Source organism: Typopeltis vanoorti, chromosome 8 (genome assembly GCF_054136105.1).
Source record: "Typopeltis vanoorti isolate ZY-2024b chromosome 8, IOZ_Tvanoo_1.0, whole genome shotgun sequence".
Lineage (NCBI taxonomy): Eukaryota > Metazoa > Arthropoda > Arachnida > Uropygi > Thelyphonidae > Typopeltis > Typopeltis vanoorti.
In genome coordinates this window covers 56,455,169-56,470,702 of record NC_143556.1, presented here as the reverse complement: position 1 = coordinate 56,470,702, position 15,534 = coordinate 56,455,169, and the positions used below count along the sequence as shown (strand labels likewise).

General features: G+C 33.2%; 1 long non-coding RNA gene across 1 annotated transcript in view; it reads right to left on the bottom strand.

Moving 5' to 3' along the window:
* Positions 1 to 15,251, bottom strand: part of LOC150104008 (uncharacterized) — an 80,257-nt gene extending 65,006 nt beyond the window's left edge. Inside the window, exon 1 of the long non-coding RNA XR_016548726.1 lies at positions 15,072 to 15,251. This is a non-coding gene — a long non-coding RNA (uncharacterized LOC150104008). The remainder of the gene's footprint in view (positions 1 to 15,071) is intronic.
* Positions 15,252 to 15,534: the final 283 nt, after the last annotated feature.

The following is a 15,534-nucleotide window of genomic DNA, read 5'->3' as shown; positions in this document are numbered from 1 at the left end:
TTATATTGTTTATTTATTTATTACTTCTTAGATCTGTCAATACATAGTACAGCGTCTGGAGATAATATTTCCCAACAAATATTCGGACCTTGATCATATTTTAGAACCATGAAATTATAGTTATTTGATTCCTTAGAGATTAAAACCCTATTTAAGACAGTATATAAATGCATAATTTTGAAAACTGATAAAATAATGCCATCTTATTTATTTTATGTCTATAAATTATATTCTATAATATACAGTAAGAAAATATTACTATCTCAATATCCGTTAAGAGAAGATTAAGGAGTCGTAATCTTCTTAATCTTAATCTTCTGAGAAAATACTTTTCAATATCCAGACAAATCAATAATTGGGATATATATGATGTATATTATTCAGGATAGTAATAAGTATTCAAATACTTGGAGCACTAAGAAATTCTTCGAACATTTTTAAGTTATTTAATTCGTTTAAGTTCTTGAAATAATTACAACGTACTAACTACAGAGCCACAGCCTCTCCTCCCAAGTCAGTCGAATCCCGTCTAAAACGAAAAAAAAAACATAGTCTCATCAAGGAAGTGAAAGGGTTTCCTTCCCAGAAATTCAGGGTCTTCATCTCCAAACAGGCCAAAAGAATACACGTAGGGTCAGCATGGTCTCTAAAGCCAATCTGGGAAAGTTGCAGGTCTGTTAAGTAGCGCAGATTATTATTATTATTATTATTAATCTACCAACTACTGCACAGAATCAAGCATTAGATACAATATTCAAAGCATATCAAGTTATAAATAAGATGAAGTAGTTCTTCAATTATCACGTGGATCTGAAATCACCCATAAAGCAAAAATAATCAACTGTCACTTGTTTCAGTCTTTGAGTGCTTTATCAGTTCACTTTTTCCCCCAAGACTTCTTGCTCAGAAAAAGAGAGAATGAAGGAAAAAATCATCAATTAATAGCGATAAATCGAGAAACTTCGTTCCAAACTGAATTGTGTCCTGCCAAATCGATTGAGACCAGTCTGGCGAATCTCGAAATAAGTGGTTGAATCCCAACAGGGATTAAGTCACTAAAGTTCGCCGATTACAAAAGCTGGATAAACCAAAATTCGTCGCTTTTTCTATTATTGAAGAACCGATAGCGTAGCCGAAGCAACATTATATAATTGTTAGGTGGTGTATAAATGGAGTTCGAATCACACAAAAGATATTGACTAGAGACGCTCTCGATTATTCGTTTTCTTGATAAGTGTTGATAGTATGAACGAGCACAACTCATTCTAGGATAGACATTATCAAATTAATTTTTAATAATTAGATTTTTGAAGTTTACCTGGCTTGATAAAACGTATGCGGATAATAAAACTTTACTTTTGTTAGCTCGAATAACATTGCAGGTATTCATTATTATATATGTTAAAAAGGATTTTATTTAATATTTCGAATATATTTTTATAAATTTGGTGTAAAATAACTTCACAATATATAAATCCTATTTATTTAAATAACAAAATAAAAAATCAAATTAGAATGTAATTTATAAATATCAATGTTTTAGTATAAAATTTAATAAAAAAACATCTATTTATAATCTATTGTAGTTATGTTTTCATTTTTCAAACAGGAATACATTGTTAATGGTAGCATGCACCTTGTACTGTTCTAATTAGAAGCTGCTTGACAAATTATTATAGGATTTTACTGCCTACGAAATGATTGAAAAAATATATCCAATTAAGTTATGTCACCAAATCACTAGTTGCTAACAATGTCTGGGACAAATGGTTGTTGTTTATTCGGTAATATAATTAATTAATTACATTTTTTATTAATGGCGAGTAATGTAAGAATCATAGCATTGATCGCTAAAACAGCTAATAAATTCTTTATTTATTAATCAGTAAGAATAAATAGTTTAAGTTATATATATATATATAAAACCATGGAAGAAGATTTAGATGTGCCTTGCATGCTCTCTATATATAGTATAATGATACAAATACTGTTATTTGAAAATACTGTTATTAGATATAAGGACTGTTTTTCCTTGAAGCTAGGACGAAAAGAGAAAGTATTCAGCGGTTTTGGATCGGTCCAGGATCAGTAGTACAACAAATGTTCTAAGAATGAATAAAATATGCTGGTAGATCCTCAGATAAAACATTGTGATATTTAAGCAGTGATCACTTGATAAAATTTGGGTAAGAATTCATAGAGAATACAGGTCTTTAAGGGAAACAGTATTTAGGATCTTTCTTCGTTTTTCTTCATTGTATTTAAGAGAAAGCGAATCCTCAACAGTCACTGCAGCCTTAATGAAACATCGAAATAGATTGAATTCAATGCCTACTTTAAGACTCTCTCTAACAGACAAAGAAAATTTGTCATTAGATATAAGCTCATATTCCTCATTGCAATTTGTGCATTTATTTAGTGATATTATATTTAGTAATGTAATATTACAAATGTAATATTATATATCATATATTTTCTTGATTAAAATATTCTGCACGTAAAAAACGTTTCTTGTCATAATTTCTTTTCCTATATTTTTTTATGAAAACTTTCATAGTGGGGTCTCCGAAAATCAAATATGTAGGATTCCGTAGTTCCAGCTAGTTTAACATACTAAATTCCATCCAAGTATACTGTATAAGTAGAGGTTTATTGCAAAGATTCAGTAAGAAATCAGTAATAGAAAAAATTAAAAAATATAAACATAAATGGATGGAACACGTTGAAAGAATGAAAACAGAAAGATTACCAAAACAGGCCTTAAATTACAAACCCTCAGGAAAAAGAAAACCAGGACATTCTCTAAAGAGATTCAACAATGACTTCTAAGGCAGGCCACACTAGGCCTAAATCCTTGTAAAGTATGATGATGATAATAATATTGAAAAGATAAAGACTACTGTACTATCTGAGTTCAGTATGAATATTTTAGCAATATTTAACTTTGATAACAGAAATATACATCAAATTTTAGAGATCGTATTAACTTTTTCTTAGTATACATAAAAAACCTAAAGAAAGAGAGATCAGTTCTAATATTATCTACGATATATTATCAAGTAATACTCAAAGAAAAACTTATACTAGGTACTCAGCATTACTGTCTAATTCAAGATTATACACAACGATATCCTTGTTTAACTGTAAATTTGTAAACTTGAAGTCTTAACTAATCCTATTTCATAAATACCAATAGCAATACTTACATCAAGCCATATTCGTTGACAAATATCTACAAGAACCAAGTTTACATTTAAGAACAAAGACTTATTTTGTTAAGCTCAAACTGCTAGTTTTTATGTCTGAAATTGTTTATAATCTTGCAGCACAAATCTCAATGAGTGGGTGTTCCGTAGGTCTCTCGTCAGCAGCAGTCGACCTGATGTCATGCTGTCGTTCCGAATTAAAATCTACTCTATCTCTCTCTCTCTCTTCCCACAAAGTGAAAGGGGTATTCAGCGTCTGCTAAAACGTTCCGCAGCGAACGTGCCTAAGTACATAGTTAGAAAATTTTTCCTTGTTCCTTTCGCATTCGGGCTTAAATAAATTATCACCGGCAAATAAGCACCGTGCCTGACTTCTCATAGATCTGCTGCCTTCATTACGCAAATTGAAATCAATAATACATTTTCATGCCACGTTCTTGTGCCTTGTTTATGCCAGTAGAATTATGAATTATTCAGCGCAGAGTTTCGAAATATTCATCTAACTCAACCCGAAGATTGGAAACTGTTGCTGTTACGCGATGCCGTGGTTCATGAGTATACCTAAGAGACAGTGAAGGCGATGAAGTGACAATCTTTCGAAGATACAAAGTGGCAATATTAGCATATGACCTGTTGTTGCAATGTTTGTTTCGCACGTGGATATAGATTACTCTTACCTATATGGTGTAAGACTAGTTATTTATTCTTTATTAGCACCAATAGAGACTTCTGAAGAAATACCTTCGAGTATAATCATTTATTTAACGCTAACAAGCATTTATTTAGTAAACAAATTTTCTTTCTTATATAAATATAAATAACGTGATTTTAATATGTTTTTAAATGAATAATATGCATGAATATATATATATATATTAATAATAAATATATATATATTAAATATTAATAATAAATATATAAATATATATAGTAAATATAATAATAAATATATATATTAAATATAAAATATATAAATAAATATATATATATTTTAAATATATAATATAATAATAAATATATATATATATTAAATATTAATAATAAATATATAAATATATATAGTAAATATAATAATAAATATATATATATATTAAATATAAAATATATAAATAAATATATATATATTTTATATATTTTAAATATATAATATAATAATAAATATATATATTAATATATATTATATATTAAATATATACTAATAAATATATATATTTATATTAAATATATTAAATAAGAAATAATGTAACTAAACACGATAGGATAACACAACAAAATACTAGTAATGTCATTTTTAGTTATCATATGCAAAAAACAAAATGGTGTATTGCCATCACTTTTCAACTGTTAGAAAAAAGATTCCATCTAATTTATCTGATTATATATAGTTTTTAATGTTTTGATGTAAAGTTAATTCAAATAACAGATAAATAAACAAATCTTAATGGGAGAAATTTTTAGACGAAAAATCGCTGTGGATTTTTCATCAAAACATTTAGAAATAATGCATGTAGTTTGAGAACTTAATTCAATAAATTGCCACTTAATATATAAACACGAAATTTTCATTGCATAAAATGATAGAAACAATTCAATACTAGAACTGAGCTAGTATTACCAGAAATTCTGTATTTTTTGTTTTTTTTTTTAAATTGTGAGGTATGGAGGGAAAAACTTCTATTTTTATATTTGCATATTTAGAAATGAACTAATTCTCACTTTATGGATTTTTTTTTAAATGCTTGGTATTTATTCATTTATAATAAAAACTTGATAGTAATGAAACAATCGAAATATCAGCAATGTTAAAAACCTATTTCCTGTAAAACTACCCATAAGTATAGTGAGAATGTTATGTTTAGGAGTTAACTACGGGTGTTAAATTTTGTTTACCTGTAATTATTAACAAATCAATTAGATCTAGTGCATTTACCCAACAGTTTGCCTATTTTTTGCGAGATGACGAAGTTTCCTGGGGAAACAGCCCTTCCATTTTCGTGAGATTAGTTAACTCTTCTTCATCTGAAAGGACTTATAAAAGTTCCTTCTCACAGTGATACCAAGGCGCTCGATTTTCGTGCCCAACAGCAACAAGGTTTCGTGGCCTGTGGAATCGTGAGCATTTTCATTTGATCAATCGGTCCTTCGAAATATATGGATTACAACCCTCTGATTTTAGTTAGGTAGTTAAATAAACATTTGATAATTATTAATTAAGCATGGATATATTTCAATGAACGTATTATTATTATTATTTACGAAGATTTTTCGGACGTAATTAATACCGCCTTACACAAGTACAAAATTGCCATGGTAGTCTTTATCGACTTAACTAAAGCATTTGACTCACACATCAAACCTTATTAGAAAAGCTGAAACATGTTGTAATAGACGGCTCTCTGCACAGGTGGTTTACAAACTACCTCCAAAATAGAAAGTATATCACACGTATCGAGTCAAACCGAAGTAGAGAGCTACCATTAACCCGTGGAGTGCTACAGAGTGCTGTACTCTCTCCAACTCTATTCAACATTTATATGCACGATATTAATCAGCTGCCTCTCAAAGGCAAGATCTTCCAATATGCAGATGACACACCTATAATATCCATCCATAGCAATAGCATAGCCCAAACAAATACGCAACATGACATAAATCTGATCACAGACTGGCTCACGAAAAACTCCATACACCTAAACTCAAAAAAGACAAAATTAATGATAATCAGAAATCCACTGACTCGACCAGTTGATGACAAATATATAACCATCCAACATCCACTTTCCAACATAAAAAAAAACCACAGAGAACAGTAAAACTACTACAATCACTCAGGTTGAAACAATACTATACCTTGGAATTTACTTCGATGCAGATATGAATTGGAATAGCCACATAAACCATCTACACAACAAACTCTGAACAATAACTCGTAAACTCTACAGGTCAAAAGACATAGTTCCCATACGCCTAAAAACACTAATATACAAAGCACTGTGCCAAAATATACTAAGATACACTATAACAACGTATGCTTTCTGTGCACCCTACAAACTAAATAGATTCTTTTGAATATAAGCTTTTTAATATATTGTTACCGTATAAAATGATGAAACTGACCTTTTGGGAACAAAGTGACTATAGCGACTTTATATACACTGCAGTGTCAGAACACAAAATATTGACAGCAAAACACTTATGTCACTATGCAGCTTTGTTAAAACGTTATTTCGATGCCAACTACAGGACAGTCAGAAATACATACCATATAACAAGACCTCAGACAACTAATTATATCACATATAAATACAGCAATCACTACGGATAGGCCACACGAAGCGTCTACATCCCAGACATGCTAAATAAATTAGCTTTTGAATATAAGAACCTTACAAACTACAGTAGCCTAAAAAGAGCCTTATGGACATACTATGAACAAGAAATACGCACCCTAAATATCATACAAACTTCTTAATGAAACACAATATATTAGTTCAGGCTTTCCAGTTCAGCGACGCGTCAAGACATTCCAAATTACCGTGTGAGTATGTGTGTGTGTGTGTATTTCTCAACCTACGGCTGTGGTGGAAATCAGACCTAATCAAACATTAGCCTACTTCCCAACACAGCGAACAAAACAATAAATAATAACTAACAGGTGTCATTCTCAGATAAGCTTAACAAATAAGCTTCGGGGATGAAAGCTGAGAAATTACATCTTAACCAAGATCATCAAAAAAAAAGGGAAAAAATCCATATATCACATTTAAGTGCTATAGTTCCAGCGCTTAAATATATTAAAATGAAAACTGTAAATACACATAACTCATTGTTAAGTGTATAAATGCTGTAAAAAAGCAATATTATTCAACTGCAGAGACAATAAATTACCAACTACAGTAACTATTATCAATAAATTATACTTAAAAAGAAGAAAATCTGTACGAATTTCAATGTTACTAAAAAAAAGAATTAAACCAGTTGTAAATATGTAATCATAATTTTAATAATAAAAAAGGATTGAATTAAAAAATGTAATCAACGTATTTCATGCATTTGATTTCATATATCATATGGATTCAAATGCATGAAATGTAATGTATGCATTTATTGTAATCAAATGTAATGAAATGTATGTATGTATGTATCACATGTAATTTAAATATGCAATCACAATATGTAATCATACTCTTAATAAAAATATTATTATTAAAATTATTATTATTGTTTTGTGCACAGATAAATTAGAATACAGAAAATTTCAGCAGCTGACTATTCCCAGTTCCACTTATTCAACTACTTTATTTTGTTATCTAATTTTTAATGACAACTGAATCGATTAATTAGAGAAATTAGAGAAATCGATTAATTAGAGAAATGTACTATTACAATTAGGTCAAGAGAAGGAGACTTATGTCAAAGAGAATAGAAACCATTTTGCATTGCTGCTAACAGTATTTAACAGCATTCATCAAACGACTATATTTTGAACCATTTAACTGATATAATATGTTTTCTTTAAAATAAAGTTTGAAAATCCAAATTATCATTACAGGCATTTTTAATCCCTGAATTTAAAAAAAAAATACAGTGGTTTATATAATCAGATTATATGTTTGCATTTGCATTTTGATAATAATTAAAATGGAAAACTCTTCTTAATATAATTTTACATTAAAAAGGAAAAACAAAGAAGAACGGAATATTGCTATAGTGAGATGCACCCTGTAGTGATTCATTTCTACACTTACAAATCCTCTAGGTTTAAATCCCTATACATAGCAATGATCTAAACTACTCATAAATAAGCTCTATGTCGTACTATCGATTTTTTATGTACACCAGAAGCTTCACTAAACCTGTTAACACATATTTCAACCTATCAGGTATTTGACTTTTTTATTTGAGAGATCATGCTTTCTACTGCAGGCTGAGGAGAGCCGAGCAAAATCATACTTTATGGCAATGGCTTATACTTTCGAGTAGCAATATGAGTTTTAGTGTTTATAGTTTCATACTGCTGTGCATTTATAATTAAAATCTACCGGATAGCATTTTTATGTGATTTTACTTAACATTATTTGATGGCGTGAGGTATTTATATGATATCAATTTATCATTCCCACACACGAGAGGGCACAAAGCTTATAGCAAATCAATGGCGTGTGTGGATTGGGATGGGATCAAGAGAGCAGCAGTCTGTTGATATTTCACTTGAAGAGCTGGAGGTTGTGGTCTTGGATGAGTATTTCCAGGAAAAGACTATTCTACACAAGTGAGATAGATGAAATGAAAGATGAATGAGAGTAACAGGCATGGTGAGTCAGCAGTTTAACTATAAAAGGATGTTTGGTGTTATTTAGATTTGATAGAAATAGGGGACATGCTAGACGTTAGTTTTTCTGTAGGCACTGTTCTACACAACAGTGCCTATAGAAATATTTATAGAAAGAGTCGTATTGTGGAAAGTGACCATCTGTGAGACAGTGGCCGGAGGGAGTTTGTGTGTGTATGTGAAAGAGAGAGAGATAGAGAGAGGGAAGGAGTTGTTAATTAGACGAAATACCTAATTAACATGCTGTCTTCTGGACCGCAGGAAGAATTTTTGGAGGGTTTGTGAAGATTTCAAATTTCTATAGCGTTAATGGGTGTATAGAGAAAAGAAGTCTGTATTTTTAATCTGAGTATTATCATAAGTAAGCGGGAAAAGAAATAAGGTCGTTTGTGAGAAAAAGACAAAACTGTGTTTTGGAAGCATAGAAAGTAACTAAATTGTCATCATCTCCATTTAAGAATATATAAAGATCAGAAAGTTTAACGGACGGATTGCAGATGATCTTAAAGTTCGACATGTTTGAGTGTCACAGAGTTTGTCGTATAAATAGAAGTAATGGAGAGTGTTATCGTGAAAAGAAAAACTGTACCTAGGATTTGATGTCAATGAGCGAAGGGCGTATATATAAATGAGGAAGAAGGTGGACAAAATAACAGAGCCCTGTAGAACATCTTCATTAATACAGAAATCTGAAGAGTGAACTCCCTCCACTATTGCAGTGAATGACTTGAGAGAGCAACAGTCTATTGCTCTCTCAAGACTGAGAATTCTGTTACAAAGGGAGGAAGGCTGACAATAAGATGATAATTTGCTGAGAAGCCCTCGCTATCAATCCTTGGAAATGTCGATTACAACAGCACACGTTTCTCCAAACATTTCCATGTCCAGATGTGGGTGATGTATGCAAGGAATCATTATTCTCATCCGCCTCGTACATATACGAACAAGGAAAATCATCTCCATCTCTACCCGGAGCATTGGGACTCATGTTCCCCTTAACCTTCTCCAAGAAATATATATAAAATCAACTTTTTCTTTAGGTGTTGTTGCAATTGTACCATGTGGATTACGGACAGGCGGAAGCAGAGATGGACAGAAATTTCCCCTGGCAGCTTTTGCAAATGACCAGGAGCCCCAAATACTATTGCATAGAGGCGAGTTTTCTACATTTAACTCTTTCAAATTTAGGCATAGCCCTGCTCTAATGATTGTTTTGTATGCATCTAATATGCAATATTCTTACAGCAATTCTCCGTGTTACAGGTCCTTCGCTATGATTTATAAACAGACAGACCACTATATCACCTAGTGGAAAATATTGGGCTGAATAATTATTGAAAATGGCAATCTTTGAGCCTATTAACACAATAACCTCGGTGTGTGTGTGTGTGTGTGTGTGTGTGTGTGTGTGTGTGTGTGTGTGTGTGTGTGTGTGTGTGTGTGTGTGTGTGTGTGTGTGTGTGTGTGTGCGTGCCTGCGCGTGAGCGCGTGCATGTTAGCTCGTATAAACCCTTGTTTATCAATTTAATCTTTCACCGTTATATAAATTAAAGGGAATAATTCTTTTGACAACCTGTGTACATATTTCAAATTACATTACATATTAACATAAGCAAGAAAATACATTATTAAAAGTTCGAGTTTTCTTCACTGGTTGAGAAGAGTCTAGTAGCGGATATAAAGCAGATTTACAGCACCTACTCTAGAGTTAAACGAGTATTGATGGACTTGGCGAACAAAGATCGCAATCAAAAAGCTCTTTGGTGAATTTTCTAATATACTCAAAAAAAGAGAGAGAGAGAGAGAGAGAGAGAGAGAACGGAATTTTAACTTGAATTCCAGCTTTTTTCCCCCCTTATTATTAGCATTCCTTTGTCCTTGAGAAACTGTTCGCAAAGAAGTTGCGCTAAATGACAATGCTACGAAAAATAAGAAAAAATCGACAACCGGATGATCCTTCACATACATGGCAACGCGCCAAACCCATTACGTACTTGTGACACAGTAACATACGGAAAATGACCCAAATTTTTAGGACGTGAGGTGCGTCACTAAATGGACTGGTAGCCAACAATGGAAGATATTAACGTAATGATATGCCACAAACTTCGATTTTTCGTAGAATGTCCTTTTGGCATTATTTGCTAAGTTCCGCTGAGATTTTATGCGTTGTTCAGCATCTGACCTCGAATTTTAAATACTTGCAAGCAACTATTCATTTATATCTAAGCAATATATTAGGTATAACATAAATAATGTTTTAAGCTAAAATATATACTCTTAATAACGTAGATGTATTTAAAATTAATTAAAGAAAAATAGACAGTTTTTGAAAAAAACAGCAACAACAAAATATAATTAAATACACCAATACTAAGCGAATAAAATCTTTATAAACCTCCTATAAAGGTCAGCACAATGTATAGATCAAACAAGACCCACATGCCGCTAGTTCTTGTGGAGATCCATAATATTTATAAAAACATATACAATTTAAAGTCGATCTGTGGGCTTAAAATCACGCCAGAACCCCTGAGGAAAAGAGCTCCTTCTGGGCAGTGCCACAGGTGCCCAAAAGTTTCGCCATGTCCAGAAGTTGTGCAAAACTCAGCACAGTTGCTTAAAATGTGGCGAGATCTACCCCACAAATATTTGTACCAAGCCAAAACCCACCCCGGTTAAGTGTGATAACTGCGGCGGCCCTCACCTGCTAACTACAGAGGGTGTATTTACCATCCCCAAAAAACAGACGGACTGAGACCGAACAGTCAATCTACCTCGTTATCTAAAACGAGAGCTCCTGAAACTCAAGCTCCTCTGTTCCCCACTAGTTCGAACAGGGCGACAGGTGCTCACCTACCATTAACTGAGCCCTGAAGAAGATGAACCTTCAACATCAAACAAGGATATATGCTGACGTGGTCCACAGAATCTGCCTAATCCACATTCAAATATACAGCTATCATGACCTCTTCTCTTGCAAATATGCTGTAGGATTTCAGCAACTCAAATCTATCACAAAGTACTTTTTGTTGTTGTTGTTGTTGTTCTGAAAAGATTTTTACAGAAAACCCGGTCCATTTTATCTGCACTCTCTGATGTATAGGAAAAAACTCACCTCAGATTCTCTAAAGATTGTTGCTTGGAACGCAAACGCTCAAAAACAAAATACTAGAAATCCAAGAATTCAATGATAGATATAACCCAGATATATTATTAATTAATGAAACGCACTTGAGGGCTGCTGACAACCCCAAAATCAGAGGGTACCAGATTTACAGAAATGACAGACTTGAATATAGAGGTGGTGGTGGTACAGCCATCCTTATCAAAAACTACATCAACCATCATTCTGTAGCTAACCTCGAAATCACAGGAATTAATGTCATCACAAACTCAGTCGGAAACCTGAAAATCTACACAGCCTAGAATCGCCATCAAAAACATTGCTAACCTCAGCTTTGGATGAAATCCTAGGATTTAAAGGGCCGGTCATTATTGCGGGAGACTTAAATGCAAAACATCCTGCCTGGAGCAGTAAATCTATTAACAAGAATGGCTGCATCCTGTTTAACTACTGTGCAGCTGTGGCTGGCCCCTCAGTACCAACTCATCACAGTCCGATTGGCTCCTCCGACGTCCTGGATATAGTTGTCCTCTAGAATATTAAATTTCAGTACAGCCTGGAAACACTAAATGACTTAACCTCTGATCACAACCCTATTCTGCTCCAACTGGGTATTCAGAAGGGACTTCCCCCTCCGCTTCACACCTTCATACTTTGGGAAAAATTATCCAAAATGCTTCCAGACCGCATTGGCCCTGTTCCTCATAATTACTCCAAGGAAGACGTCGAATCTGCAGTCAATAAACTTACTCAACAAATCAACACAGCCTTATCATCTATCACCTCAAATACAACCTTCTAAGCCAAGCCGACTACCAGATGATATCATGAACTTAATCAGGGAAAAAATAAGGCAAGAAAACGATACCATAACACAAGGGCACCCCAAGACAAAAGGTTACTGAACAAACTGAATAGTGCAGTGAGAGATGCACTTAAAATCCACAGAAACAAATTATGGGAAGACAAATTAACGTCCATATCACCCGGTGACCAAACCACCTGGAAACTGTTAAGAAATATCAAAAGCAAAAATATCCCCCCCCCCCTCAAATCTGATCTAGGTATTGTTCATTCAGATGCTTAAAAAGCCGAAACTATAGTAAAAATTAAGAAAAGCAGTGCAGCCCTTCATATGATAACCTAAACTTCAATCATATTTATAAAATTTCCCGCCACGTCAGATACGTGTTACAATGGTGTGATACATGTACCAGCCAACTCAAACCTACTTCTCCAGTTGAAATTTATGACATTATACATAATTTAAAGAATAAAAAAACTCCTGGGCCTGAGGGCATATCTGATAAAGTTATTACCCTGCTGCCCCGAAAGACTAGCGTTCATCTTACTACAATAATAAATGCCATGTTCAGATTCAAATACTTTCCCTCCCCATGGAAGTTGACAGACATGGTCCATATTTATAAGCCTGGAAAGGATCCACAAATACCTCAAAGTTATCGTCCCATCAGTCTGATTTCTAATTTGGGAAAAATTGCAGAAAACGTTATCCTTTCCAGAATTTAAGTCTCTGTAAACAAGTCAAATATCCTTCCAAAAGAACAGTTTGGCTTTCGTCAGTTTCATAGCACTACTCAACAAATCCATAGACTGATCGGGTTTATTACCACCAGCTACAATTGGCATCAATACACTGGAGCAGGTTTTCTTGACTTAGAAAAGGCATTCGACAAACTATGGCACTTTGGACTACTATACAAGCTGATTTTAGCCGGCATTCCATTGGATCTGGTCCACCTTATAAAGTCATTTCTTTGTGGCAGATGAATGCAAGTCAAATTAAAGGGCGCATTATCTACCCAGCGACGGATCTTGGCAGGAGTGCCTTTAGGGGTCCCTCCTGGCACCGATACTTTTCTCTATTTACATGGCGGCCATCCAGCACAATCCACTGTCATTGTCATAGCCCTCTACGCTGACGACACAGCAATACTAGATAGATCTCTTAAACGACATCTTGTCACCAAGAAACTGCAAGAAAACCTGCTTAAATTAGAGCACTGGTTCTCCAAGTGGAGATTGCAAGTAAACCCTCAAAAGAGCACTGCCATGCTTTTCACTAAAAATTCAATATCTCCTAAATAAGACATCTTCCTGTTTATTATCAAAAATTCCTAGAAAGCAGAAGTCAAATATCTTGGGGTACTGCTGGACAGAAAACTAACCTTCAGCCCACATACAAAAGCCTCATGTGAAAAGGCATCAAATTCATCGCACAGCTCTACCCTCTTATCAATCGGAATAGTAAACTAGGTACTAAAATCAAATTGCTTCTCTACCAGTTGATGATTCGTCCTATTATTACTTATCCGTCTCCCGCTGGAGCCACACTTCAAGCACAAATATCCTTAAACTATAGCAAATGCAAAACAAATGCTTACTCATGATTCTAAATGAGCCAGGTATATCAGAGGTGTTCAACTTCATCTAGACACAAATATCCCATATATATATATATATATATATATATATATATATATACTCTATCCTGCAATTTTTAGCAGTAAAATTCTTCTCAACATCGTTTTCACATTAATGAACTAGTTCAACAAGCAGCAAGCTACGATGAATCGGATTTCTTTAAATATAGGAGAACAAAGGCCATCCAACGACATATAACTTGCACCTACTCCGGCAGAGCACTTAGCTCATAAACTTTCCCAACACAGTAACCATATCAGATAGCAGGGCTTATAAAAGCATTATGCTTCACCCTTATAGGCAGAAATGTTCTGCGTATACTCACAGTGTTTTTTTTTTTTTTGCTGTATCAAAAGTTATTTTGGTTGTAATTTATGAATTTTTTTCTCATTCGAGTTATCAAAATGTTGTGTAACAAATAATCGTTTTTATTTTTTTGTTAACAGCGTTAGATATTCTTGTATGGTTTCTTATATAATTAATATGATAATTTTGTTTATTTGCAGCGCTGATTGATTGCGTGTCAAAGTAATACTATAAAATAAACATTGGTTACCACTGTATTATAGGACAGTCGATATATATTGTCCCAGCAATCCACAGGAATCGAAAATATGGTCCGGAATATTGTGTTACTTAATGTGAATGACACAGCAGGATTCACATTGGCATTTTAGGGGACAGAACATGGCCGCCTTGTGTGATGTACATGTACAGAGAGAGAGAGAGAGAGAGAGAGAGAGAGTTGAAGCCATTTTCTAAAATAATAATAGTTAATTTAACATAATTATTATTCAACTAATAATGAGACAAACAATGTAAAAATATAATGTAATTTAGAAAGCTCTTTTACTCTCTGCTTAATAATAATAATACGTTTACCTTAACAAAAATAACATGCTAAGGCTTCACACTGTCATGAATATGCTCCTTACATTAAGAACACAAGAAACGAACTCACCCACCTCGAAATTGCATCGAACCACTAATTCGTCTTATTCACTGAATTAGCATATAGTTTCGTTAAATTAGCTCCTAATTATTTTAGTATCATTCTGATTTGGAATTGTTTACTATTAATATTTATAGTTAATATTTTTACAAAAACGCTCACAGTAGTGTTTGTTATTTTAGAAAACGAATAAGGTAAATATTAATCAGTTCATTTAGATGCTCATTTGCTATAGCATACTGTTGTTGTTATTTTGATGTACTCGCGTGCGGGAGTTGCGTTACTTTGTTTTTCGCATCTTAGAAACATGCGAGTTATACTGATATTCAGTTATCATTAAAGGTAACAGAATCACGTACTTCCACATCTGATATCTGAAGATTAAGAAATCCCCTATGCCCCATCCCACAATGAAAAACATTATCTTTTCCGGAAAATATATATCTCAGAATGTTTTGCAACACGTAAGAAT